This window comes from Halichoerus grypus, chromosome 14 (genome assembly GCF_964656455.1).
Source record: "Halichoerus grypus chromosome 14, mHalGry1.hap1.1, whole genome shotgun sequence".
In the NCBI taxonomy this organism is placed as follows: Eukaryota; Metazoa; Chordata; class Mammalia; order Carnivora; family Phocidae; genus Halichoerus; species Halichoerus grypus.
Window position 1 is genome coordinate 9,150,439 of NC_135725.1, and position 26,569 is coordinate 9,177,007.

Here is a 26,569-nt window from a genome sequence, read left to right on the forward strand (position 1 = left end):
CCTTTGATCCCTTTATGGTTCCACCTTTACCTGCCATGCCCAATTTCAAAGAGAGAACAATCAGTAAGACACTGAAGGAGGAGATGGGCCATTCCTCCTGGTGTTTTGTCAGAGGAAGAGTAGAGAAGAAAACACTCGCTTGTGTTACATGTGTATATTCTTCGGCTCATATAAAATTTTGATGCAATACTTGGAGGGACTGGTATCAATGCATTATATGCTCAATTATGGGAATTGAAAAATAAAATCTATCTCTGGGAGCAGAGCTTAAATATAGATATTGCATCTCCTTTTCCCTTCGTATTGGTCTAAGAAAGCACCACCTTCTCCCTTCAGGTCTTCCCTCTGAAGAATTGTCTTGTTTGTAGCTTGCACTGCAGCAAGTAGAAATGTTGGAAAATAAGGCCTACACTCAGGAGAAATGAAAAGGCATTCACTCAGTACGGGGGCGCGGAAAAAGATCGTAGAACGTAGAGCATAAGCTTCATCTCTGAGGTAAAACAACACTTAACAATTGACGTTAAGGAGGAAAATGATGGGGTTCTTTTGTTTCGCAGAAGATCCACACAAAAGCCAATATGGTTGCAGGCTAAAAGGACCCCAAGAGGCTGCACAGGATTGCTATATTCACATGAGGCTTTTCCTTTTGGACTTTGATGAGTCATAATGTGTTCTCTGAACTTGCTTTTCTCTTTCTAGTTTGGCATCAAGAGATGGAAGTCGCTTTTTCATGTCTGTATGGCCACCGTCACTTGTTATGTAAGTCGGCTGTGGTTAATGTTCTGTTTTGAGTGGATATTGGGTTTGAAAATTGATATCTGGTTATAACATCCTCATAAAGAAAAATTCCATGCACAACGTTAGGAAGCTTGTAATCCCACCAGGCAAACTGGGAATGCTGGCTGAAATGTTGCCTGGCTTCAAACAGGAGCAAGTCAGACACTTAGGGAATGAATACGTCTACAGTAATGGAACCTAAACTTGGACAAAGTGAATTAGCCGACATTTACTTTAGTGACGAGTTTAGAATTAGCAAGTAAATTTACTACGGAGGTAAACGCTCCTCTCTCTCCTTTTTCCCAACCAACAGTCTCAAGAGATTTTGTTTCACCAGTCATTCCTCCAAAATACCACCCCAGTTCCTTGTGATGGTATCACCCTCTAGCTTAAGAGCCTTTGTCTGTTTCCAATCCATTCTATGATAAATTTCAGTGGTAGCATGTCATCCAAGGCTGAGAATGGACAGATTCCTGCCAGCCTCCTTGACTTCCTCAAACCCCTGGGCTCCAGAAACCTGGTCTACCTGCTGGTTCCTAAGGGGCCATACTGGATATACTTCCCTCTGACCAAAATGCAGGTTCCCAGGCACATCCTCCAAGACTCAGCTATGGCCCAACATCCTTCCAGGGGCCCTCCTTGCCCTCCCCATGCAAAGGAAGCTGCTTAGCCTACTCTGCTCCCATAGCAACCAGTGTGTACCTCCATTAGAGCACTTATCACTTGGATGCGATTATTTGTTTGGTATCCTGCACTAGATGGTTAGTGCCTGGAGGGCGCAGAGCAAGTTCAATTCATCTTTGAAACCTCAGCACTTAGCCGGATGTCTAGTACATTGTATGTTGTTTAAAAACAAAACAAAAAAACAAAAACAAATAAGAAACCCCACAACTTTAGAGATTGATATTAAAATTATCTGATAGGATTTAATGGGTCTTTCCAATTAGTATTCTCATGTTAATGAACAGGATTACTCAGTGTTCAGAATCCGGTGCTTTCCCAGGCTGGAAAGGTTAATATGCTTTTGTTGTGTTTGTTTTGTTTTGTTTTGGGGAGTAAGGTGGGAGGTGAGAAACTACAGCTCTTGCAGCGCCATAAAGAGAGCACTGAGAGGAGGTTTTGTTTGGTTTTTAAATTAGGCTAGGAGTAACGTGAGTGTACACTTGGCCACCGCGTGATAGAGTGGTAATCATTATAATAGCATCTTCTGTTATTTCTCCTTTAAATCCCATGCCAGTGTTTGTGCACACACCTTTACACATGCCACGTATCCACTTGACCGTATGAGTTATGTGACATTATCCCCATTTTACAGATGAAGAAACTGAGAGTCAGCAGTAAATAATTAGCCTAAGGCAGGGGTCTCCAAAGTGGAGTGAGCAAGAACATTAGGGAAGAACATTAGAGATCCTATTTCTTTTTCCTTTAATGATTAGAAAATGTAATGACCAAAGAGAGAAGAGCTTTACTAATGTTCTTTATATTCATTGACCTAGCACCTTTACATGGTGCGGAGTAAAGAGCTCACGTGCCCAGTACTGTATCTGAGGAGTACTCACTGAAGAGCCTCAGGCTGTGGGGTGACCGTGGCGCCCGCCCCTCTGGTTCTTTCACTGATTTCAAGGTGTTAACATTGCTTGAAGCTTACACCTTCCACATAGTGTCTTGCCTGGTTTTAACCAATTAACTCTCTTATTTGGAAAACAAGTGGCTTAAAAGATTCCTTCAAAGAAATCGAAGATTGAGATAAATCCAATAATGCACTCACAGGTGAAAATCAAGATCAAATCTGCCACTTTCAGTTCTAAGAGTTTTTTTGCCAGCCATACTGAGACGTGAAAACAATGACAGTCTAATTGGATCTGACAAGAAACAGGTCAAAAACATTCACAATTATTCAAGACTACTTGCAATTTGGATTTCTATGAACTATCATTAATGATGAATTCTGATCTGAGCATATATTTTGCTGTGAGATATTAGCTATTGATAGAGTATGATATCATCATGATTAGCAAGGTATTTTCTTCTCTCATCTTCATCTCATTCTTTTATAACTTCTATTTTGTGTATGTTTTATGATGCACTTGATATATTAATACTGAATACATGTATTACAAATAAATATACATAAGTCATACTCTATCCTTCTTCTGATTTTATTCTTTTCCTTTATAACTGCAAGGGGAATGTGATCAAACAACTTGGAGAGAGCTAAGTGATGAAGTCAGAATTTTTTAACCCAGCTTGGTAAAGCTCCAGATTCAGCGTGATCTATGTGGCTCGTGTAAAAACTGTTCAATCATTTGTCATCAATACAGGGTTCTTAACCCATTACGGGACAGGGGGAAGGTGGAATATAAATGATCTTTGGCGCATTTGACAATCCCTTGAAACTGTGTTTGAAATTCCGTGATCATGTTAAGATGCACTTTCTGCAAAGGGAGTCCATATATTCAATCAGATTCTCAAGGGGATCTTCATCACAGGGGGTAAGAAGTGCTATCTGCTATCGAGGTATCAGCAGCATTAATGACCTAGGATACTTTTCGGATAAGAAATTAATCTTTCCCTTAACTTTGCACACTTTATACGTCCAATCATGTCTATCCTTAGAAAAACCATTTAGAACTTAATATTTCTCTAGATAATTCAAATGTATTCTAACTGCCCAAAGGAAGTCTTCATTTGTCTCTGGAGATGGGCTTTCTGAGGATAATTTCATTCTGAAAGATTTTCTCAGTAATACTCCATTATATATTGTTGACCAGACAAGAAAGGATTTTACAAATGTTGTCGTCAACATATCTCTGAGGCTTCGACACATCTTTGAGCAGGTGCATTTTAGGGATCGGAACAAGAATTCAGAGCCTAAATTTTTTATTGTCATCAATTGTTCAAATATTTTAACTTTCCTTTGGCAGGCCATTGTACCGACTGCCCTGTTTCCCTGAATGATAATATGCTCTGTACCAGTGGGACGCTGTAGCTCATCTCCAAGCCCCTCAACCAAATGCCACAGTGGCAGAATGTACCGTATCCCTTTCCCACACTGTTTTATTAGATTTTATGGCAGCATTTTACTTTTAGATCACCTTTGGCTGTTACTGGACTTATCTTTTCCGTTGCCATTCCCTGCATTTTATGTGTGTGCGACCCTTTTCCAGCTTGACTTCCAACACATCACCCACCAGATTCTTGCTTCAAGTTCAGCATACAAGAGCGCAATCTGCTGTTGTTTTATTCCAGCCATTTTTTTCTGCGCTTGAAATCGTTCTATGTAAATTCAAGGGAAGAGTAGAAAATAAACCAGGAACATATGAAAACAGAAATAACCATGAAAATTACCTTAGATGACTCTTTAAAGAAATTGAGATAATAATCTGCTTTGGGGACCAAAAAAAAAAAAAATCAGTCTCTCCACAGGTGGAGATAAAATACATTCCACAACAATATGGCTTTATTTTAGTCTTCAATGGTGTTACCAGAAAGTGATGACTATATTAAAAAAAAAAAAAAAAAAAAAAAAACAAGAAGAATACAAAAGTTTGAGGAAAAGGGTTGCAAGCGTCTGCATTCTGCATGGGGCAAGGTTTAATGCCAGGCAGGAAGCTTCTATCTTTTATCTCCCCTTCAGATAAACTCAGCTGAACAGTCCCTGACTTCACTGAGGGCTGGGCATAAAGGAAAAGCTCACATCTGGTCTGGAATTGTGCATATTCAATTGCTTATCTCACCAGAGACATTCTGATATCTGTTGGAATTTTACTATTTTGAAGACTATTTGGGGCCTTTTGATCATGGACTTTTCTTAAATATGGAGGAAAGCAAGGGAATTGCTGATAAGGTCAAAGAACATCATAACATGCAACATTTTTTGTTTAATAGGACTTAGGACATGGGGGGGTTATGTCTGCATCTTAAAGAGATCGACACCTCACACTTTACCTTTATTTTATTGATCTACTTAAAAAATATATCTAACTATGGGAGCATTTGTCTTTATGTGACACCTCAGTCTTACGGTGTGATTTATTTACTGACGTTAATGACTGTAACCACCGTTACCTGATACTCTGCAGGTCCCACGGCCCATATCAACGTTTATTCCCTGAGAACTTATGACCAGAATGCTGAGCTATTATTTCTAGTGCTAGCATGATAAATAAATACTTACCAATTGAGAAAAATAATTAAATAATGCAAGCATAATGGAATGATCTAGGTAAGTGACTATTCTTTTAAACAGCCTACAAATGCTAGTCTCACTGGTCTTTTACCTGTCACAGGCTACGTATCAAGGTCTTCTTTCAAATGGTTAACGCTCTAATTTCTTATAGGAGTCCCTTTAAAAAAGACATGCCAGGGGCGCCTGGGTGGCTCAGTTGGTTAAGCGTCCGCCTTCAACTCAGGTTATGATCTGGGGTCCTGGGATGGAGCCCCGCATCAGGCTCCCTGCTCAGCGGGGAGTCTGCTTCTCCCTTTCCCTCTGCGCCTTCCCGCTGGTCTTGCGCTGCTCTCTCTCTCTCTCTCAAATAAATAAGAAATCTTTAAAAAAAAAAAGCCATACCAATCTCAGAGCCTCTGGTTCCATGCACAAAGGAAGCATAATATACTAGAACACATGGTTACATGGATTGCCCATGGCCACCCACCAAGATTAGAATCTTGGTCTCCTCACTCCCAGTCGGTACACCTTCTACTGTACCACACTGTTTTCCCTTTTTAAAAGAGAGGGGGAAAAACAGTCTCCAAGTTCATGCTCTTCAGCTCAGTAATAGCCATCAACGCCAAAGTGAAGGAACGGGCCCAGCGCTCTCCACCGCATGCTGTCAAATTTATTTTCATAGACTGTGGCTTTCAAACTGTTTTAACAACTACTCTCAGTACAAAATGTATTCTCCATCATGACCCGATATACACATACTTAGGTGTATAGTGAATTGTGCCAGCCAGGGTCCAACCAGGAAAACAGAGGAATTTAATTCAGGACATTGTTTACACAGGCGAGGGAAGAGCTGAGAAGTCAGATTGGGAACTGAGAGCACCAACAGTAAGAAGTCACACTCACCCCGGAGCTGAGGGAGCCAGGGGATGAGGCAGAACTCACAGAGCCCAGAGACCGCGGTCTCCTAGAGAGACGGGAAACCATGATGGTTCTCAGAGCCTCTGCGGAGGTAGAGCTGTTGCTGGAGATGCGGCGAGAGGCAGAAAGAGAAGAGGGGAAAAACACCCTGTCTTCCCCTTCCTTCCTGTCCCCCAGATGTCCTGTCTCTTTCCGGTGCCTCCCAGGGGCTGACTGCAGCAGATACGGGCGCCTGGGAGACGCAGCCCACAAGACTCAGCCCCACTGGCCTCAGAGAGCCCAGCAGAGGAGTGAAGAATGGATGTAGGGCCAACAGACACAGTAAGGACAACAAAGTCTCCTCCAACCGCACGCACCCCTACGAACAGCAATGCTCTCTGAAGTGAGTGGTTTCTATTCTATTTCTTTTTGTCACTGCAGCTCACACCCCACTATGACTCAGAATGCACAGTGAGTTGAAAAACACTCCTTGGACCCATAGGGGATACACATTTCAGGAACCTTTTGCCTTCACCTAAATATTCTTTCAGGTCAGGTTATTAAAACACGGGTCTCATGATCAAGACTTTATGGATTGTATCATATGAAACGTAGTAAAATAAAAATTTCCCCCAGGCTCCTATACTTGGACCATCTTTTTTTTTTTTTTTTTTCTGGTGTGTGGATACCAAGTAAATAATGACGGATGACAACGAGACAAGTCAGTTCCAGGTTTAATTTTTCTACATAATCAGCAAATAGCCAGAGATAATAGAGATTTATCAAGTCCTTTTATTGTCTTTTTCTGTAGAGACTTCAGAGTATAGTAATAATAGTTATATTTTTATAATAGAATCATTCTTTGTAAATCATTTTTACAAAGATACTGGTAGTACACAAACCAGGGTTAGTATGCATGAGCATCCCCCCACAACTGTAGTAAGATATTAAATGTAAAAATTAACTAGTGTTTAAAGCCAATTAATAACATATAAATACATCTAAAACTGCAGATGCAACAGTTTTAGATTTTTGGAAATCTAGTAAAATAGATATAATATCCTAATTTGAATTAATAACAAGAAAACTGTAGTTCATGATTATATTTTCATGTGAGTATCAGGTTGCATATTATGTTAACAGCAAAATCTATAAAATTTCCCCCCTTGGTAAGAATTTAGACTGTGAAATTTGCTAGTAATACTTCCAGGGCCTAAGGTTTTAATAGATTCATGATGGATTTGTTGGTCGCTAGTCATTACGAAGGGCATAGTATCTGGCCTCTGCTGATTTGTGTATTCAGGGTCTTTTTGAAAACTGAGCAAAACTATCTAGTAACTCTCTGCATCAAAGACGCTATCTGTTAACATAAACATTGAAAGAGAAGGTCACTTAGGCATTTAATAACCTAAACACCTTGTTTTGTAGGACTGAATCACCAATGCATATAACTCGAATTAAATTTGTAATCAGCATTCTGCTAAATGATCACAATTCCTCCTCTCTTCTAAACACTATCCACACTGCCCCCGCTCCAGGTTCTCACTTTATTGATGGATTCGTTACCAGGCTTTAAAAGCTTTGCTGTATATGACATGGGATACAGTGCTGATAATGAACTAGGAAAGCTACTTGGAGCAGCCAGATAACACCAAGTACATAAGCACCAAAATTTGTACATTTAGACAATTTACGTATTGAGAGAACATGGAAAGTAAGTGTGAGGAAATCCCGCCCAAGTCCTTTCGATATCAATTGTGAAAACCCCTAACCAATTGTGGCAAGGCTCAGCAACGCTAGCGGTGGTCTGGCCACCATCGAGGGGGAGTTTGCCATAACCTCCCTCCCATGAAAGCGCCCTTCTTCAAATGAGGTTCAACGACTCTGGAGAAGTAACATGACCTTGACCTGTGAGCCATTTTCCCTTCACTTACAAAATGGAAGGATTTGTGCCATCTTGTATTTTCCGCCTCGGTTTTCCATCTGTAGAATGGGGAGAAGATAATAACGGCACCCAACACAAAGCACCGTTAGGAGAATTATAAAATCCAGTAGAGGTGGTGTACACATCATGGCGCCAACACAGAGGAAAACGCTTAGTAAATGAAATGATTTTATAAACTAACTTCTGTTAGCCTCTTTGTCCCAACAGGTCTCAACACTCCTCCTCCTTCTTGGGTTAGTTATGTTCAGTCCCATCTATGGATTTCCTTTCTTCCTTCTCTTCTGTACCTTCTCCGGCCAAGTCCAGGTTTCAGGTCTTGCTCAGCGCTTCCTGCTGTGAGCTCCCTCCAACCCCTCAGCCGTACCCCTGGCTCACAAAACTCAGTGTCAAGGGTTGATCGCTCTCCAAATTTTGAGCCTCGTGTATCTCCAGCTGTCCCAAAGCCATGGTGTTTGGACGGTTTTCCTTTATCTTGTTCTGCCTAAAGCAGTTTGTCATTTTACCTAAAATATGTGTCCCCTTCGAGCACCTCTTCTTCTGTCCCTTTTTAAAATTATTTACATGCATTTTTCACATTGATAAACTATGACCCCATAACCAAAAATTTGATTCGAGAAAAAAAAAATCCCCCGTAATTCTTCAGCCCAATCCAGTCACCGTGACAATGCAGTTGTGGTTCTTCCTGTCTTTCCCATCGTGTAGGTGTCTGGGCTGTTGTAACCACAGTCTGCAATTCTAATTGTATCTTGCTTACAGTTCTAATTATTCCATGAGGATTTTTCCATGTTGGAGAAGCTTTCATAATAGATTATTGTTTTCCTGTTATCTCTGTTTCCAGCAACTCTCTCCTTCAGTTCATTCTACACACCTGGCTAAGTTTCATCTTATTCATAGCACGGCTTTACGCATCCTTGGTGTGCTCAGCACCCTGGGTGATTCCTTACTGTTCAAACAATGAAGCCCAGGCTCCTGAGTCAAGCTCAGAGGCCCTCTTCAAACAGCAGTCCATCCTTTCCAGCCCATCTCCTATTACAGAACTTCTCCTTAGGCCAAATCACATCACTTATTATTCCAAACACAGAAATGATCATTGTCCCGGTGCTTTCCTTCAAACGCATTCTGCCTGCATATGATGCCCACTTGCTGGTTGATGCTTCCTTTAGCTCAGGTGCTACTCCCTTGCCCAGAAAGGCTTCCCCACATACTGTGGTTCCTCTCGTCTCTCTCTGGGCCACTTGTTGGGCAAACTTCTAAGACCCTATCTTCTACCTCTCCGTGTCCTCAGAGCTCAGCACAAAGGGCATGCTCAATAAATATTTATTAATGATGATGATGATACCCACTGTCAGCACAGCTGTTCCACTTTCTACGATAATGAGGAAAGCAGTGTGGGAGCATCAGGGAGAAAATTCACTATAGTCCTCCTTAAATGCTGCCAAAAGTCCGAAAAGATTTACATATATCCTACTTTCATAGCAAAGACACAATCAAAATTGGAAGGAAGGAAGGAAGGAAAGAAGGAAGGAAGGAAGGTAGGAAGGAAGGAAGGAAGGAAGGAAGGAGGAAAGAGATAATCAAGGACTATTTTGCATTTTCACATCATCTATTTCATTTGTGATAGAGCAGAGATCAATGTGAAGCATTCTTAGATTGTAACATCTCTATTATAAAATGTCTTGAGACCCAGAAAGCTTTAACAGTGGATAGTAGAAGAATCCAAATTAGAGCCCTAGGCTTTCTAAATCCAGCCAATGCAAGTTAGTCACATCAGAAGCAGGATGGTATGATGGTGAAAAGCTCGGGCTCTTAAGTCGTGCTGCCTTGCATATAGTTTTAATGCTACCAATTTTAACTACTAGTTGCATGATCATGGAAAATCTACCTAGCTTCTCTGTGTCCCAGTTTCCCCATCTGTGAAAGAAGGACAACAGCAGTGGTATTCTAGAAAACGTTTAGCAAATGGCTCTCCCCCCAAAAAGCCCCGATTTGTAACATATGTCGATTTCCATGGTATAAATAAATACTCCCACAATGACTGATTTCAAGCTACCGACAGGCTCACAAAATTCCTGAAAATTTAGCAATGGACGCTTCCACAGTTCTGTCCTTACAGGGCTGATGCGAAGATTAAGTGAGTTAATATGTGTGAAGCATTTAGAATGGGCGCTGGCACATCATATGCTTCGTTGGATAAATATTAGCTGTTTTTATTATACCATTTTAGTTTCCCTCCCGCTATGGAAATGGAGGATAGAAATAGCACGTACTATTGAGAAAAGCAGTTGCCTTGAGTTTAGTTCATTTCAACCTCTTCCTAACCACATGTTTTATGTTCACTATTGCCAAGCAACCCCCGTTGACTTACTTGAATTTCCTTTCCCTTTCCTTAATTCATCTTTTTCGGAAGCATTCTAAGAATCAGAGGACTGGCTAAAAGCCATGTACCAGGAAAGAAAAGGGGTTATAAAAAGTAAGGATAATCCCAACTGAAAATTTTTTCCTGAATAATCATTTTAAGAAAAGCCTAAGGACTCCCTCAAACGGCTAGACACGAAAGTTTATTCAGATACAATTACTTACTGCCCATTTTGCGGAGGGGATATGAATTGTACTTCATCTAGCCTCTTTTCAAAATAATTTTATTCCTTGGTGTTCTTCCTGACACAAAATAAATAGGAATTTTTATTAAAAAGAATCCCAAAATATAGGACTCTGAACAGGACTTTCTGCTTTTTGGTTTCAGTGGGTGCTACCATGATGGCCCCTTTTAAAACACCTGCTTACAAATAGACTTTGCTGGCTGTTTCATCAGAACTAACACTCAGGCAATAAATATTTGCGACCTACAGAAAACAAGGTGGTTTTCTATCTTGAAACCAGAAGTTGATCAGCCAACAATTCTGCTCATCAGCCGGAACCCCAGGCCTTGGCATTTTTCTCTAGAATGTCTTCCTCTTTCTTGATCATCTGTCTTGTCACAAATTCTGAATTTTTCATTTGCTTGTTCCGTTCGCGAAATGGTTTCTAATGGTACTTTTGCGAACCGTAGTCCCTTGTTGGTTATTTTCTCCAGGGTTCCTTTCCTCCCGTTGCTATCAATTTGGGACTTCTTTTCTCTGTGCCATGCCTAACATCATCGCCAACTGTGAGGGAGTCTTTAGGAAGAGCCTCCTTTTGCTGTTGGAGGAACACTGGAGACAGTGAAACATCCAGGCCACTGGATGTCCCATGTGAGTGCCTGCTTGCATTCTGCCTCTTTGGAGAAAATGGCCTACCGTTTCTCCACCTCCCCCAAAGCCCCCAGCCACCTGCCTTCTACTATCTGTCTCCAGGATCGTGACTACTCAGATCAGTAGAATCAGACAATATTTTGTCTTTTTGCAAGTGGCTTATTTCCCTTGACATAATGTCCTTGAGCTTTATCCACGTTGTGGCATTTAACAGGATTTCCCTCCTTTTCAAAGCTGAGTAATATGCCCTGATATGCACCTACGACGTTTTGTTTGTCCATTCACCTGCCGAAGGGCACTTGAGTTGCTTCCGCTTTTCGGTTATTGCAAGTAATTCTGCTATGAACATGGACATGCAAAATCTGTTCCAGTCCCTGTTTTCCGTTCTTTGGGGCATATACTCAGAAGTGGAATTGCTTGGATCATACAGCAACTATTTTTAATTTTTTGAGGAACCACCATACTGTCTTCCCTAACAGGAGGCTTTCCTTTGTGTACCAGTTTACACTCTCTCCAACCATGCACAAGGATTCCAATTTCTCCACATCCTTGCCAACACTTGTTCTTTTCTGATTTTTTTGTTTTTAATTTTTTTAACTGTAGTCATCCTAATGGATAGGAAGTGGTATTGCTACAATGAGATACCACTTCAGACAGACTAGGATGGCTATAATACTGATTGCTTCAAAAAATGACAACTACAGCGGTGCCTTGGGTGGCTCATCTACCTTCAGCTCGGGTCATGATCTCAGGGTCCTGGGATCGAGCTCCGCATCAGGCTCCCTGCTCAGCGGGGAGTCTGCTTGTCCCTCTCCCTCTGCCTCTCAGCCCCACTCATGCTCTCTCTCCCACTCTGCTCTCTCAAGTAAATAAAGATCTTTTTAAAAAAATGACAACTACAGAAAATAACATGTATCAGTGAAGATGTTGAGAAATGACTGGAGCCTTCACACACTGCTGGTGAGAATGTAAAATGGTGCAGCTTCCGTGGAAGACTGTTTGGTGGTTGCTCAATCAGCTAACCATACAGTTACGTGACGCAATTCCATTCTCAGGCATAGAGCGGAAGAACTGAAAGCAGGTATTCAAACAAAAGCATGTATGGAAGCTCATAGCACTATTCACAAAAACCAAAAGGTGGAAGCAACCCAAATGTCTATCAGATGAATGACTACGCAAAATGTGATGTCTCTACACAATGGAGTATTATTCAGCCATTAAAATGAAGTACTGATACATATTATCACATGGAGAAACCCTGAGAGTATTATGTTAAGTGAAAGAAGCCAAACACAAAAGGCCACATATTTATATATTCCCTTGGTACAACATGTCCCAGTATGGAAAAATCTAAAGAGGCCAAGAGCAGATAAATGGTTGCCAGGAGCTGGGTGGGGAGGGTGGGGTGGGGAATGACTACTCAACAGGTAAGGGGCTTCCTTTCAGGGTGATGAAAATATTCTGAAACCAAATAGTGATGATTGTACGACATTGTGAATGTGATAAATGCCACTGAGTTAGACACTTTAAAATGGTTAAAATTCTATGTTATGTAAATTTTACCCCAATTTAAAAAAACTTACTGATGAATGTATCGTCACCGTCTACGCGTCAGGCATAGTGGATGCAGAGTGGATTAAGATATTGCTTCTCTCTCTGGACTCAAGGTCTTTAAGGGACTGGCAAGTAAAATAATACAGAATAAAGGTCTGTGCTCCAGCGTATTCATAGGCGGCTGGAGGCCAGTCCCAGTGGGATGCTAGTGGTAATGACAGTAGGGCTTTCCAAATGAGGTAAGAGTCTTGGAGGACTGATTGGTTGGTGGATTAGAATGCTCTTGAGTATCCCTTTTGTGCCTGATACTGTGCTAGGCTAGGAATGCAATGACGGACAAAATCAGATGTCATCCCTATCTCATGAAGCTGGCTTTTGGGGCAGAGTCAGACACTGATTACAACCACCTGCAGACTGAGGTAGGCGCTATGAAGAAAAGGAATACTCTTCCATGAGAATGCAGAATAAAGAAACTTAGCCTAGACTAGCGATCAAGGAAGGCTTCCTTCTGACAGGAATTCATGAGCTGAGTCAATCTGTGAAATGGGTAGGAAAGGTGAACAAGCTCAGAGGGACCAGCATGTGCAAAAGCTCTGGCAGGAGGAGACCCGACATGGAAAGGCATTTGCAGGTGTGAAAGAAGGTCATGGTCGTTGGAACAAGCTGCATAAGGAGCATGAGGCTGGAGACACAAGCAGGGCCTGGAAGGGCCCTTCTGTATTGGCCCTAGGAAAGATGCTGTTCTTTCCCTCCAACGTGATAGGAAAAGGATAAAGAGGGCTTGTGTGATGGTTACCGCCATCTTGGCAGTCAAGAATGGACTGGAAGGGGGCAAGAGTAGATGCAGAGGGGAGACCAGTTAGGAAGCTACTGCAGTTGTTCAGGGAATAGATGATGGTGCTTGCGAGGTGGAAGGAGAGATGGACAGACATGGAGCCGGACCAATAAAGCAGAGGCGGAGTTAGGAAGGGAAGGAGAAGGCTGGCCCAGGCCGACTGACGCCGGGCACCAAGGCGGGAGGCGTTCAAGCCTGAAGCTGAAGCTGGGGGAGGCTTACCAGTGTAGGTCACTATGGCAGCATCCATGAAAAGGTGTAGCTGCAGGAGCCACGGGAAGGTGTTGAGAAGTCTGCAGAGATCAGAATCACAGTGGCGCTCACTGGCGAGTCTGGACCTTGGCAGACATGGGAAACTGTGAAGCGTTAAAGGAGGGAAATAGGACCACCAGATGCCTGTTTTAGCACGATCGTTACAGAGGTGCTAGAGAACGGATCTAGGGGGAATGAAGTGAAGATACTCAAGTATAAACAGGGAAACCGATCAGGAGGTTGGTGCAACTGCTTAACGTGAGAACTAACGCGTGTCTGGACTACACAGCATCATGAGGTTGGGGGATGGGATGGCTATAAGAATGAACTGATAGCCACAGTAGTCATGATTTGTTGAGCCCATGGCACATATACAACTGGAACAACGTCACTCAGATGGCCTCACGGATCCTTGTCAGTTAACAGATGAAAAGTCCCATTGGAGCAGAGTCTCTGACAATATTTTGCTTTCAGAATTTGCCCCCATTCTGATGTGATACGGTCACTCAGCTGAACTACAAGTCCTTTAAGGAGAGGGATCACATCTTACTTGCCATGTCATGTCCCACCCCTACAGCCATACTTGCCTCAAAGAAGGGGCTTAATCAATACTTGAATGAGTACATGAATTAAAAAGGCTTATTTCTCAGTGTCCTTGCCCTATTACTAACATTAAGGGGAAAAATACACACACCTTAAATGATTCTAGAACTCTGAAGCCCCCACCAGTGAGCTTACTAATGTATCAGCTACCTTTTAAGACAAAAGGTTGCCCTTATTCTGCTCATGGTGCGTAAAAATCTGTCATCTTTATCACCGAGGAGTATTGCTCTTGATTGGTGTTCCGTAGCATGGGGGAGTAGACTAGTATGTGATTTATTGGAGTCTGAAAAAAACTTTCTCAGGCTCAAGATACCTGTGAACAGGCTCTCACACCAGCATCCAAGTAATATGGATGCAAAAATTTCTTTGAACTTGTTCAAACTGTGTCAACTCCGTCTCAGGGATTCTGCAACAAATGGTCCTCCCAATGGACCTGGCTTGTCGGAAATGAATGCTATTTGTCAGCTCTCTCTATCTTCAAGCACATGAGCAGACCCCATTGGAAAATCTGGTTCTGAGACCCCTTACTCAGAAAACTTTAGTCTCAGAAAACTTTAGTTAAGACATAATTCCCAACAGGCAAGGCTTTGAACATATTGGGGAGAGGGAGAAAGCAATTAGACTAGTAATTCAGAGCTTAGAACTTCCATTGGCAGTATTTAAAGCTTAATAAAGGCTTTAACAAAGAACAATTAGACAAAGTCTCAGAGAGAAATCAGAGAAAAAGAAAAAAAACTTTATTTGATGTGTGAACACTAAATGGCCTCTAAATGTGTGTGTGTGTGTGCGCGCGTGCGCGCACGTGTGGGTATATTTCTATATATTTCTTAGCAGGTTTGGTTTTCTGATTATGACACAAAACTGTGGAAGCAGGGTCACACAATTTCATTTAGAATTAATTTGTGTAATTTAAGAGACAAATGCTAACCTCTTCGAATGGCAAAATCTAGTAAAGCTCTAGCATTATCATTTCCATCCATGACCCAAGTCTACTTTCTTTTTATTTTTTTAAAGATTTATTTATTTTAGAGAGAGAGAGAGAGAGAGAGAGTAGGGGGATGGGGAGAGGGAGAGAGAGAACCTCAAGCAGACTCCCCACTGAGCACAGAGCCTGATGCTGGGCTGGATCCCAGGACCCTAAGATCATGACCTGAGCGGAAATCAAGAGTTGGATGCTCACCTGACTGAGCCATCCAGGTCCCAACCCAAGGCTGTTTTCAAACTTGCTGTTCCTTCCTGATTTAGTAGATGGAAATGGGAGAAAAAGGTGTAGATAAATGGCAAGAGAGGAGTAAGAAGGAAAAACAAGGCTTGGGGAGTATTTGGGGTCGCATGGAGCATCATGGTGTTAGAATTCTCTGCTCTTCTGTGTCTTGCTCTGTGTCCTGAGGGTAGCTGAGTTCCTGAACTGGATTAGTAAGCTCCCTTGTCTTCGGTCTTCCAGCTGGTGCCAGGGAAAACTCTGAGCCATGGGCAGGAACTCTGGGGGTGGGGGATAGTGAGGTCAGGGTGCCTATTCCTCTGCTGAACTTCTGATCATCAGCAAACCTCCACTTAGGCCACAGTTCTTGTAGGTGGGGGGGGTGGGGGGTGGGGGTGGGCATCTTCCATGGCGACTTTCTTGGGTTCCGGGATCTGCTCCTTCCCCTCACCCTCTCAGGCCCATAGGTACTCAATTCTCCACTATTGCCAGTCTGGGGCCGCTTCACCATACTCTGCTGATTTCCCTGAACCCTGCCCATACTTTTGTAAATGTCCCTTCATTAACCTGCCAGCAAGTTCTATTTGAATGCACCATCAGCTTCTTGCTGGGAACCCTGATGGATACAATTGTCTTCTATGGCAAATAGAGCACTGAAGCTCTGACAAGAGGATCTTGGAAAATCCCAAGGAGATAGGGTAACAATTTTTACTGACTTTTTCCTTTGGCCTCAGTAATGAAAAAGTGAAGGGCTGTTTAGAATGTAATCTGTGGTTAATTACTGATGGGATAATGTTCCTTTCTGTAGTACTCACTCTCCTCTGGTAAGCCCAACTCCCCCATTAACTATAAACAAAATTATGAAACTACTTTATGAACTAAGTTTTAAGCATCTTAAGTTTGAAATGCCTGAGGGAGAGCCTAGTGGTAATGCTTTCTAAGTGTTCAAAGATGAAATTGTTGGCCACTGGAGACAGTGAATTCCACACTTCGGGAGGTGTTCAAGGAGAAGCTGGAAAAGCCAAGGACTGGTTCTTGAATTGCTGATTTCAAGGTCATTTCCAATGTACACTTTTAGGATTCTTCGCTTTATGCTTTAACGGTTGATTATTGTGTTTATTATGAAAATGTTGACTATCAAATTGGATATTTTGATGTAATGATACATGGACACTATGCACATAGATTTTTCGGCTCAAAAATCTTAAAGAAAATTCGTCTTCAGTATGGCGTGGCAAAACCGTGATCGCTGTTTCAATCTTAGCTCTTAGTGAAAAGCTGTGTGTTCTGTGGAAGCTACCTAACATCTCTGTACTCGGTTTTCACTTAACTTTCTCATCGACAGATGGTGGGAATTCAGTGAAGTAACGCCTAGGACAAATTTAGGTCCTCAGCCAATGTTAGTTCTCTTCTTTTGCTTCAGCATCTCCATTAAACTGTTCCTCCTGCTACATCAATTTATGGTGCGAAGGTAAATAAGAATGTATTTAAGAATTCTTTTTTTGAATTGAAAACCACAAAGTAATGTTCAACACAATCACTTCAGCATCTCACAACTTTGAGGGCACCGCGTGCCACACTTTGAAGAATACATCGTGTAGGGCGCCTGGGTGGCTCAGTTGGTTAAGCGACTGCCTTCGGCTCAGGTCATGATCCTGGAGTCCCTGGATTGAGTCCCGCATCGGGCTCCCTGCTTGGCAGGGAGTCTGCTTCGTCCTCTGACCCTATCCCCTCTCATGTGTTCTCTCTCTCTCATTCTCTCTCTCTCAAATAAATAAATAAAATCTTTTAAAAAAAAAAAAGAATACATCGTGTAAGAAAGTCCTCCCTGAAAGGGCTGATATTTTAAAATACTAGTAACAAATTCTATTCATACAGTGCTTTTCACCTTATAGCCCTTTTGCTCGGAGCCTCAAAACAACCCTTAAGCCAGGCATTATTATTTCCATTTATAAAGGGAGGAATCCAAAAAGGGCAGAAAACCTCACTCATCATCCTCAAGGAGGTCGTCTTTCCACAGACTCATTCAGACATTTTACTCAGTTGAGGAAACAAGATTTAAAAAACCAAAATAATTTTAAAAATTAATAAAGGAAACAAGACACAGCGGCTGAGATGAGCCACAAGAGTTAAAACCAAATCATCTCTAAGTACAATTAAGGATTTTCTAGAGCAAGAACACCTCCTTGAGCGACTGGGGCGATCAGAGAAACATGCAGCGCAGGGGTTTAGAACACAGGCTAAGGAAACTTGATGAATTCCTGGCTCTTTGGCAGGCAAGTTGTGTCACCTTGGACAAGCTGATAAGCATCTTGATAAGCGCCTGTTCTATGCCTCAGCTTCCTCATCTGCAAAATGGAGGTAATAACAGAACCTACCCATGGAGGTATGTGAGGTTTAAATGAGATAATCTAGTTGAAATGCCTGGCAGAACCCCTACTTTGGAGAAAGTGTTTAATGAATAGAGCTGTTAGGATTATAAGACAGAGCAACAGAGTTCCGGTGGAGAGCTAATTTGCCTAGAGCCAGAGAGCTGGTTAGTGACAAAGCAGAGATCGGAGCCTGGATCCTGTCCGGTGTCCTTTTGTTATAAATGAACCATAGCTTAATTAGGTTTTAAAACATGGGTGATAAGAACGTCAGCTAAAAGAGAGAATAAGAGCTAGCTATTCTGCTATCTGCAATATATCAATGTAGCTTTTCCAGTAAGCAGACACATCACAAGTATCTATGCAGAAAACATAAATAAATCAAGTTCCTTCAGAATGTTCTCGGCTTCCTCCTACGCATGGGACTGCCTTACAGTGGTACCCCTTCTAACATGACTCATTTGTGATTTGAGTGACCAAATCCCCTTAGACAGGTATAAGGAGTCACTGGCTTACAAAACGCTTGGTTCTCACTGTGCCTAATGCCATAGCAAGGCCCCTGCGTAGACAGTTCTGGCAGGACAGAAAAGGATGTGGAGATTAAAGAACTAAAGTAAAGCCTGCAATTATCTTTGAGACTAGCTTGTGCCTGGTTTTATATATACTCCTTAGCTATTTTGAGTCACCGGGGACTTATCACTCCCAGGCTCAATTCAGAAAGCATTCTTCTGGTCACGTGTTATAACCATGAGTGCAGAAGATCTACAACCAGTTACCATAACGTCCGTGGCTAATAAGGGCAGGCCCTATCGCAACGCATTAAAACTGAACGAACTTGGCCAATCAAGACTTAAATAAGAACGCAACTTGAAGCAAGATTGAGCTTACCACGACTCTTCAGCCTTTTCTCTGCTCAGATCACCTCTGCGAGATTACTTGCTGTTCTGTGCCTTTTAAAAGCATTTCACATCAACCCCAGTCAATTCCAGCGAGGACAAGTTGACCCAAAATCTTTAGTGGGTTCTGGAGGCACCATTTTCTCGACTTTTCTTGGAATAAAAGTAGAGCCTCCCTGGGTTTAGAAAGTGCCTTTCTGGTTAATGAGGACTGCACAGCTTTATTCCTAATTACAGTAGTCCCTTTTATGGTGTCATGCTTCTAGAAGAGATTGGAAAGTTTGTATCCTTAAATGCCAAGCCAGCAAAACAGTTGTAGCATATATTAAAATCTGAGTAGCTATAACTCTATTTAAATCCTTAAGACTAGTGGAGTGAATGCCACGCGGACTATCTACAGACTCGTGGAGTCACCCAGGAGGACATTTCAGTCCAGGGTCTCAGCTGGGACTGAGCTGACAAAGCTGGAGTTTTGAGAACACGGATATGAGAGAGTCTGCTAGATGCCTTTCTCAGTGAGAAATCTATTCATCCTTCTCCCTTTCTTAAAGAGTAAGGTGACATTTCTCTGCCTCTCTGTTGAACATGAGGAATTTAAAGCTAACCAGTTTAGAGGGCCTGGCTTCGATCGTATGTCTGGATTTTAGCCAATTTGTAGAAATTGGTGTAGAAATGGGTGTTCCCAGCAACAGCCGCTGTGCTGATTTTTGGGTCCATTTTGGGGAGGTTCTGCATATTTAACTCGTATCCTTCTAGTTGGTTCCTCTTTGTTTCGATTTCACCCCTGTGACTTCACCCTTAAAACCAGGAGGAGTTTGGTAGTCATTTTTCTCTTTTAGAAAGTATGGTGGGTCGTACATGTCACCTCATCAATGGTGACAGAAGACAGAAGGTAATGATAATTCCTTCTCCTGCCTTGGGTCACCTTCCATGCGGATTCAGGCAAGACTTCCTTTTAGGGAGAGGCCAGCATGGTAGGACAGAATCGGCCTTGCCGCTGTCCACAGGGTCACTTTGCCTCTCAGCTTCCACAACTATAGAAGAGGGTAACGGAGCCCCTCCCGCAGGTCTCTGAGAAGCACGAGGTAACGCAGACAGAGCCCGGAGCGTGGGGCACAAAGCAGTGCTTGCTCTGTCTTACAGGCTGTGCCCTTTTCCTCCAAGATGATCAGATGAAACACTTAAGAACCTGCTTCAGGAAAACAAGATTGCAGTAGAAACCTCAAGAATTAGGTTAACCAGGGAACACGATCTTCTTTGGTAAGGAAATGGGGGAAAATCGGAGAAATTTCTAAATCTGAGATTTCTATCCTGTCACTAACCTTAGACCTTTTAGACAAGAGGCAGCAAGACCAGCCTACATAAGGAATACATAATCAAGTACAAGATTAACATCTGCCGACTTACCACCAGGGGACAATATCAGGCTATAATTACTGTTCAGATGCTCCTTATAAAATACTGGGCTGGGCGATATCAGATCCAAAAAGGGGTACGCGACAGTTTCTTCCAAGAGCATCCAAAGAGGGGACAGAGTTGTGTGGAAAGAATACTGGTCTTTGACTCCAAGTCTTGTCTCGTTACCTATGAGCCCAACGAACATCTCCGAACTCGAGTTTTGTTTATTTCTTATCTGTCAGATAGGCAAGAGAATTTCTGATTTCCTCACAGGACTACTGAGAGGAGAGCTCCTCAAACTACCAAGGGCCTGAAGATCTTGTTCAATTGTGGTCTGATTCAGTAGGTTTGGGGCGGAGCCTGGGAGTCTGCATTCCTAGCAACTTCCAAGAGAGGCTGACACTGCTGGTCATGGACCACACTTTGAGAAGCCAAAATTTCAAGGACTGTATGAGATGCACAAGTCAAAGGACTTGCAAACTGCTGGGTACAAGTGAGTAACGTGAACAGCAACAGTATTCATATATTCCACTGACAAACGCTCTCTGATAAAAAATATTACTGACTTTCATGTCTTTCCATTCTACACTGTTCTTTTCAGTGCTTCTAACAATACCTATATGAAGAATTAATTTTTTTAGTGTGATTAGGATGGAGCCTGTGGGAATCCAACATGCTTGGCACAACACGGACACTGAGGAAAGAAAAGGCGAGATCAAGGGAAGGAATAAGGAAGGGAGAAAGTATAGAAATACGCTGTGTTTTAGGGGTAGTGGTGGCTGTCTCATTTTGAAGATAAGGAGATGTTCCAGAAAGAAGGGAGGCAGCCCGTTGGCATTTTGCCTCAAATATTTAAGGGCGGCAGTAAGTGAAGACAGATTAGTCAAAGGTACTTGTATTGACGATGGGGAAATTTAGGGATGCTACTGTGAATAAACATGGCTTGATAAATTTCCAGAAACTACTTGTGATGCCTCATCTATCTCTATGGCTGTATCTATCCACAGGCCCCTCAAAGAGAGAGAAAAACATGGAGACATTCTTTTTGTCAAAAAAAAAAAAAATGTTATTTTTAGAGCTGAGCTAAGACCATGGAAGAGCATTTACTGAGCACTCGCCGTGTGCAGAACAGGATTCCATGCGGTAGGCCCGTTTCCATGGAAAGTGCTCCAAACCACAGCACGGCCAAATGGGAGCCACCTGAGAGCAGAGCTGCTTTGCCTTCTCTTCATTTTAGGCAAGATGCCTCTACTTCTTAAGTTGTAAAAAGACGTCACAGGTAATTCAGAGTTACTTTCCACTAACGTTTGAACTAACAGAAAAAAAGGCAAGCATTTAGAAGTAAGGCTCCTTAAAAACTTTTTGCTCAAAGGACACCTCCCAATGCCACCCCATCTCAAATTGCACCCCCTTCTCACCCTGCCGGTTCCCTGCTCTCTCCTGCTCTGTTTCTTCACAGCACTTACCGCATCTCAGATTCTCAAGAGCTTCCAGACTTACTTTGTTATCATGTGTCTTCGTCATTAAGACACAATCTCACCGAGGGTGGGGACTTCTGTCTGCTTTGTCCGCTGCTGAATCCCCAGCAAGTTCAATGACATCAGCACGCAGCAAGTGCTCAGCAAGCATTGGTTAAGGGAAAAAAGAAATAGTGAGGATTTGTAGATAAATGCTCAGCAGTATTTTCTTGAAGAACTTTAGAGAAGAGGCTATATGCTTCTAAACTTGTGGACGGCATTTCTGGATTTCTGAAAGCCACACCTAATGTCTCATGATTTCATTTTCTCCCTTTCTGTTTCAAACTAAAGATGGTACCCAATATAACACATTGCCCAAGATTTAGTGAATGTTTATTAAACAGTGAATATGGACCGGACACCTGTTTCTCCTGCATCCTTCTAAAAGAAAAGCGCTCATAAAGCCATCCAGAGGGTTCCAGAATTACCTACCCAAAAGCTTCCCGGCCTAAAGAAATCACTTCTGAGTCCCTAAGGAAACTCTTTCTCCTTGTGTTGGTGGCTGGAGAGCTGGAGAAACAGAATTGGGGCAGATGTCTGATCTTTCTGCAGGTGGTCAATAAGAAAGCCTTCGATGGATCTCAGTCGGACTCCCACAAACCTCCAGGATCAAGTGGGGACCCACAGCATCTCTTGAGACAGGAGGGTGGTAGGAAATGCCAGTCCCTAACTTGAGGTTCCTTAGGGCTCTGGCAGTTTGAGTGCCCATCAAACCCCAGTTGAAAGAGTGCTCCCTTCCTATATAGAGCACTGATTTGGGGATGCCTTGGAGCTGGGGACCTTCAGTCTGGGAGCTACTAAGGTGACCGCACTTACTGTCTTAACCCTTTAAAGGAAACCCTGACAGTATCTAGCAGAGCAGGGGGCTGTGGTGACCTGACTTTAGAAGTGACTGAGTGAGAGCTGAGCCCCAGCCTGTGAATCCTATTTTCAGTCTTCATGCAGTTTTAAGATTTAGCCCAATTTCCAGACCATCCCCTACCCAGGCTTGAAAATGGCTTTATTTCACACTTTGCGGCAGGAGGTAAGTGGGTTTCTATGTGAAAGTGATGGTGCCAAAGACATTTACGAACATTAAAAAATGTCTGAACATGGCTTCAAGCCACTCAGCCTATTTCTCATCCCGCGCCGTGCCTTGTGAAGCGTATGCAAGTTCAGAGCTCTCTTTGAAATCAGTGGCAGTTATGAGCTTGGAGCAACTCTGTGGGGCACTGAGCAATATAATAAATGAGCCCCTTTGAAGACCAACCATTGTAGTTGGGCTCTTTTTGTACTATCCGACACAGATTTCTCAGGGACACTCTGTGGTGGTGGGAGTGGCCCACCAGCACACGCCCTCTGGTTCCCCACATCAGGCTGGAATGGGGGAGGGAGGCCAGAGGAGTCAGTCCTCTGATTTCCTTAAAGAAATGGCCCTCATCTTTTGCTATCCCTTTGATATCAACATGTGGGATAAGCCATCCCACACCCACATACCTTGATTTGAAACAAAACAAAAAAAACTGCCTTTCATCAGCATGTACTTACTGGTCTATGCAGCAAAAACCCAGCAGCAATAACAGTAAGAGAAACAAAACACAAATAAAAAGCTATTACCTGCCAGGAGGTAACCCAGATGTATTTGTGTATCAGGGGTTTTTGCAGATTATTTATTTAGTTGAAAGCAAAGAATACAATCTGGGATACCTTTCATGTTTCTCTGATGACATTACAGGCCAAGTTGATATTCGGATACTAAGACGACGTTTCTTGAATATTTTTAAAAGGGAATTAAAGCTTTTTGTTTTGACTTTTGACTAAATACTCTTAAATGGCTACTATATCTATTTCAAGTCATGAAGCTGGATAAGATACGTATGTTCAGGTTGCCTTTACAAAGGTCTAAAAGAAGCCTCAATTATTTGGTCCAGTTTTTCAAGTGCAAGTTTGTATGGCAACTTGAATGATACCTCTTGCGCTAGATGCAGATTAGCTAATTTTTGCCAAGTGCCTTCTTTACTTCTCGCAACCACACTGTGAGATCCCTGGTGTTAAGCCTACTCAGCCAACAGAAGACCCGAAGCCACAGGACTTCGGTGACAAAGGGCTACCAGTGGCAGAACCGGCAGCCAAACCCAGGCCCTCTGAGTACCAAATCCAGCCCTCATCCCACCATGAAACTGCAGCTTCTTCCCCAACGACAATAACCCATCCCTCTCCGCCATTAAATTAACATGCGGTTTATTCACCACGAGAAGTGTGTGAGTAAATATTGAGTTAGGACTAAGTCCCTGTAGGGGCCAATCAAGAAGGATCGTAAGAAAAGTAACAGGTGAAACAGACTTCAAGGAAACTTGCATTTCTAGATACAAGGGTGAGGTAAGGAAGTTCCCAGTCCTTTTCACCAACTTTGAAACTTTTCCTAAAGCAAGAGCAAAAATAGATGCGTCTTTATAGCTGTTGACTGGTGTAAGGCCTCTTTTAGTATACTTTTTTGTATTCTGCTTCATTCTAAAATGATGGTAGGTGGATAGCAGATAACAAATAAGCAAGGCACAGGAAAAGAACAGAAGGAAAAAAAAAAATATTAACTGGCGACCAGAAATGACTTAATACACGCAAATGCATGCCACAATGAGGATGGAGGCGATACATAAACACAAAACCAAAGAAGAGCAGTTGTAAGATAATATTTATAATAAGAACAATAATGGGAAATATGTATGGTGGCCTTATGATTTGCCACACAACAGGGCTAAACACTTGAACATTGACTGTGTCTTACTGCAGCCTTCCAAAGTAGGTAGGATGATTTTTGTTATTTTGCAGATGAGAAAACTGCATCCCAGAGAACTTAAGAGGCTCAAGTTCAACCAGCTACCAGGTGATGGATGCTGGATTGGAACCCAAGCATTGTGGTTTCAAGACCATGCACTCTACACCAGATGAACACATTGGGATTGCTAATGAAAAACCAATTGTTTCCTGGCACTTGGGTCTAAGGGAAAGGGCTCTGTGTGCCCTCATGAGTGGAACATGCATGGTTCAGAGGCTAGTGGCTTTCTCAACATCCTCCATGATGCTAACAATGCTGACAGGCCAATGGCTCTTTCCTGTGGAGTCTCTCGATGCAGGCCAAGGCCCTATGCCAAAATGCAATTCACTAAACGTGAGTAAAAGTAAAAGGAGCCAAAACAATATGGTTCAAGTATTTACCTTGGATGGTTTACCTTGATCTTGAGATATAATCTAAACTATCTGGAGAGATGGATGGACTTCATGTCCCTCAAGCAATCCTCCATGGAGCCTCCTTAGCCGTAAACATTCCTTGAGCACTGCTGTTCTGGACGAAAAAGAAAAATCACAACCATAGAGAATGGAGACCATAAATCTGGAGTGAAACTAATCTCAGTTGTGCCTTCACTGCTACTCGGCAGGCCTATTACATGTGCTTCCCCAATTTCCCTCAGCTGCTATTCCAAAACCTTTACCACTCTTCAAAGCTTTCAATCTTTTCTCTTTCGGATGACCTTGTTTCTAAGTTAGGGACCAGCAGCCATCAAAATGGCTTCTTTCATTTTCCCAACCATTCACCCACAAGCCCATCTGCATCTGCACCCATTCTTTCCCTGTCCTCATCTCTAGCAAAAGACGGTTTTCCTGTCAAAGGCAACTCCATCTGCTGGTGCAATGGACATTATTCCACCTTGCCTCCTTCAAAAATGTGCTTTATCAATAACATCCTTTTCTAGCTTTTGCATAGCAAAAGAAACAGTCCACAAAACCAAAAGACAACCGACAGAATGGGAGAAGATATTTGCAAATGACATATCAGATAAAGGGCTAATATCCAAAATCTATAAAGAACTTCTTAAACTCAACACCCAAAGAACAAATGATCCAATCAAGAAATGGGCAGAAGACATGAACAGACATTTTTCCAAAGAAGACATCCAAATGGCCAACAGACACATGAATAAGTGCTCAACATCGCTTGGCATCAGGGAAATACAAATCAAAACCTCAATGAGATATCACCTCACACCAGTCAGAATGGCTAAAATTAACAAGTCAGGAAATGACAGATGTTGGCGGGGATGTGGAGAAAGGGGAACCCTCCTACACTGTTGGTGGGAATGCAAGCTGGTGCAGCCACTCTGGAAAACAGTATGGAGGTTCCTCAAAAAGTTGAAAATAGAGCTACCCTATGACCCAGAAATTGCACTACTGGGTATTTACCCCAAAGATACAAATGTAGTGATCCAAAGGGGTACGTGCACCCCGATGTTTATAGCAGCAATGTCCACAATAGCCAAACTGTGGAAAGAGCCAAGATGTCCATCGACAGATGAATGGATAAAGAAGATGTGTGTATTCCATACACACAATGGAATATTATGCAGCCATCAAAAGGAATGAGATCTTGCCATTTGCAACGACGTGGATGGAACTGGAGGGTGTTATGCTGAGCGAAATAAGTCAATCAGAGAAAGACATGTATCATATGAGCTCACTGATATGAGGAATTCTTAATCTCAGGAAACAAACTGAGGGTTGCTGGAGTGGTGGGGGGTGGGAGGGATGGGGTGGCTGGGTGATAGACATTGGGGAGGGTATGTGCTATGGTGAGCGCTATGAATTGTGCAAGACTGTTGAATCACAGATCTGTACCTCTGAAACAAATAACACATTATATGTTAAAAAAAAAAAAAAGAAGAAGAAGAAGAAGATAGCAGGAGGGGAAGAATGAAGGGGGGGAAATCGGAGGGGGAGATGAACCATGAGAGATGATGGACTCTGAAAAACAAACTGAGGGTTCTAGAGGGGAGGGGGGTGGGAGGATGGGTTAGCCTGGTGAAGGGTATTAAAGAGGGCACGTTCTGCATGGAACACTGGGTGTTATACGCAAACAATGAATCATGGAACACTACATCAAAAACTAATGATG

General features: G+C 42.5%; 1 long non-coding RNA gene across 1 annotated transcript in view; it reads left to right on the forward strand.

Annotated features, from left to right (window-relative positions):
• The first annotated feature begins 341 nt into the window (after positions 1 to 341).
• LOC144380017 (uncharacterized) overlaps positions 342 to 26,569 on the forward strand; it is a 56,563-nt gene continuing 30,335 nt past the window's right edge. Inside the window, exons 1-2 of the long non-coding RNA XR_013443685.1 lie at positions 342 to 759; positions 6,041 to 6,245. This is a non-coding gene — a long non-coding RNA (uncharacterized LOC144380017). The remainder of the gene's footprint in view (positions 760 to 6,040; positions 6,246 to 26,569) is intronic.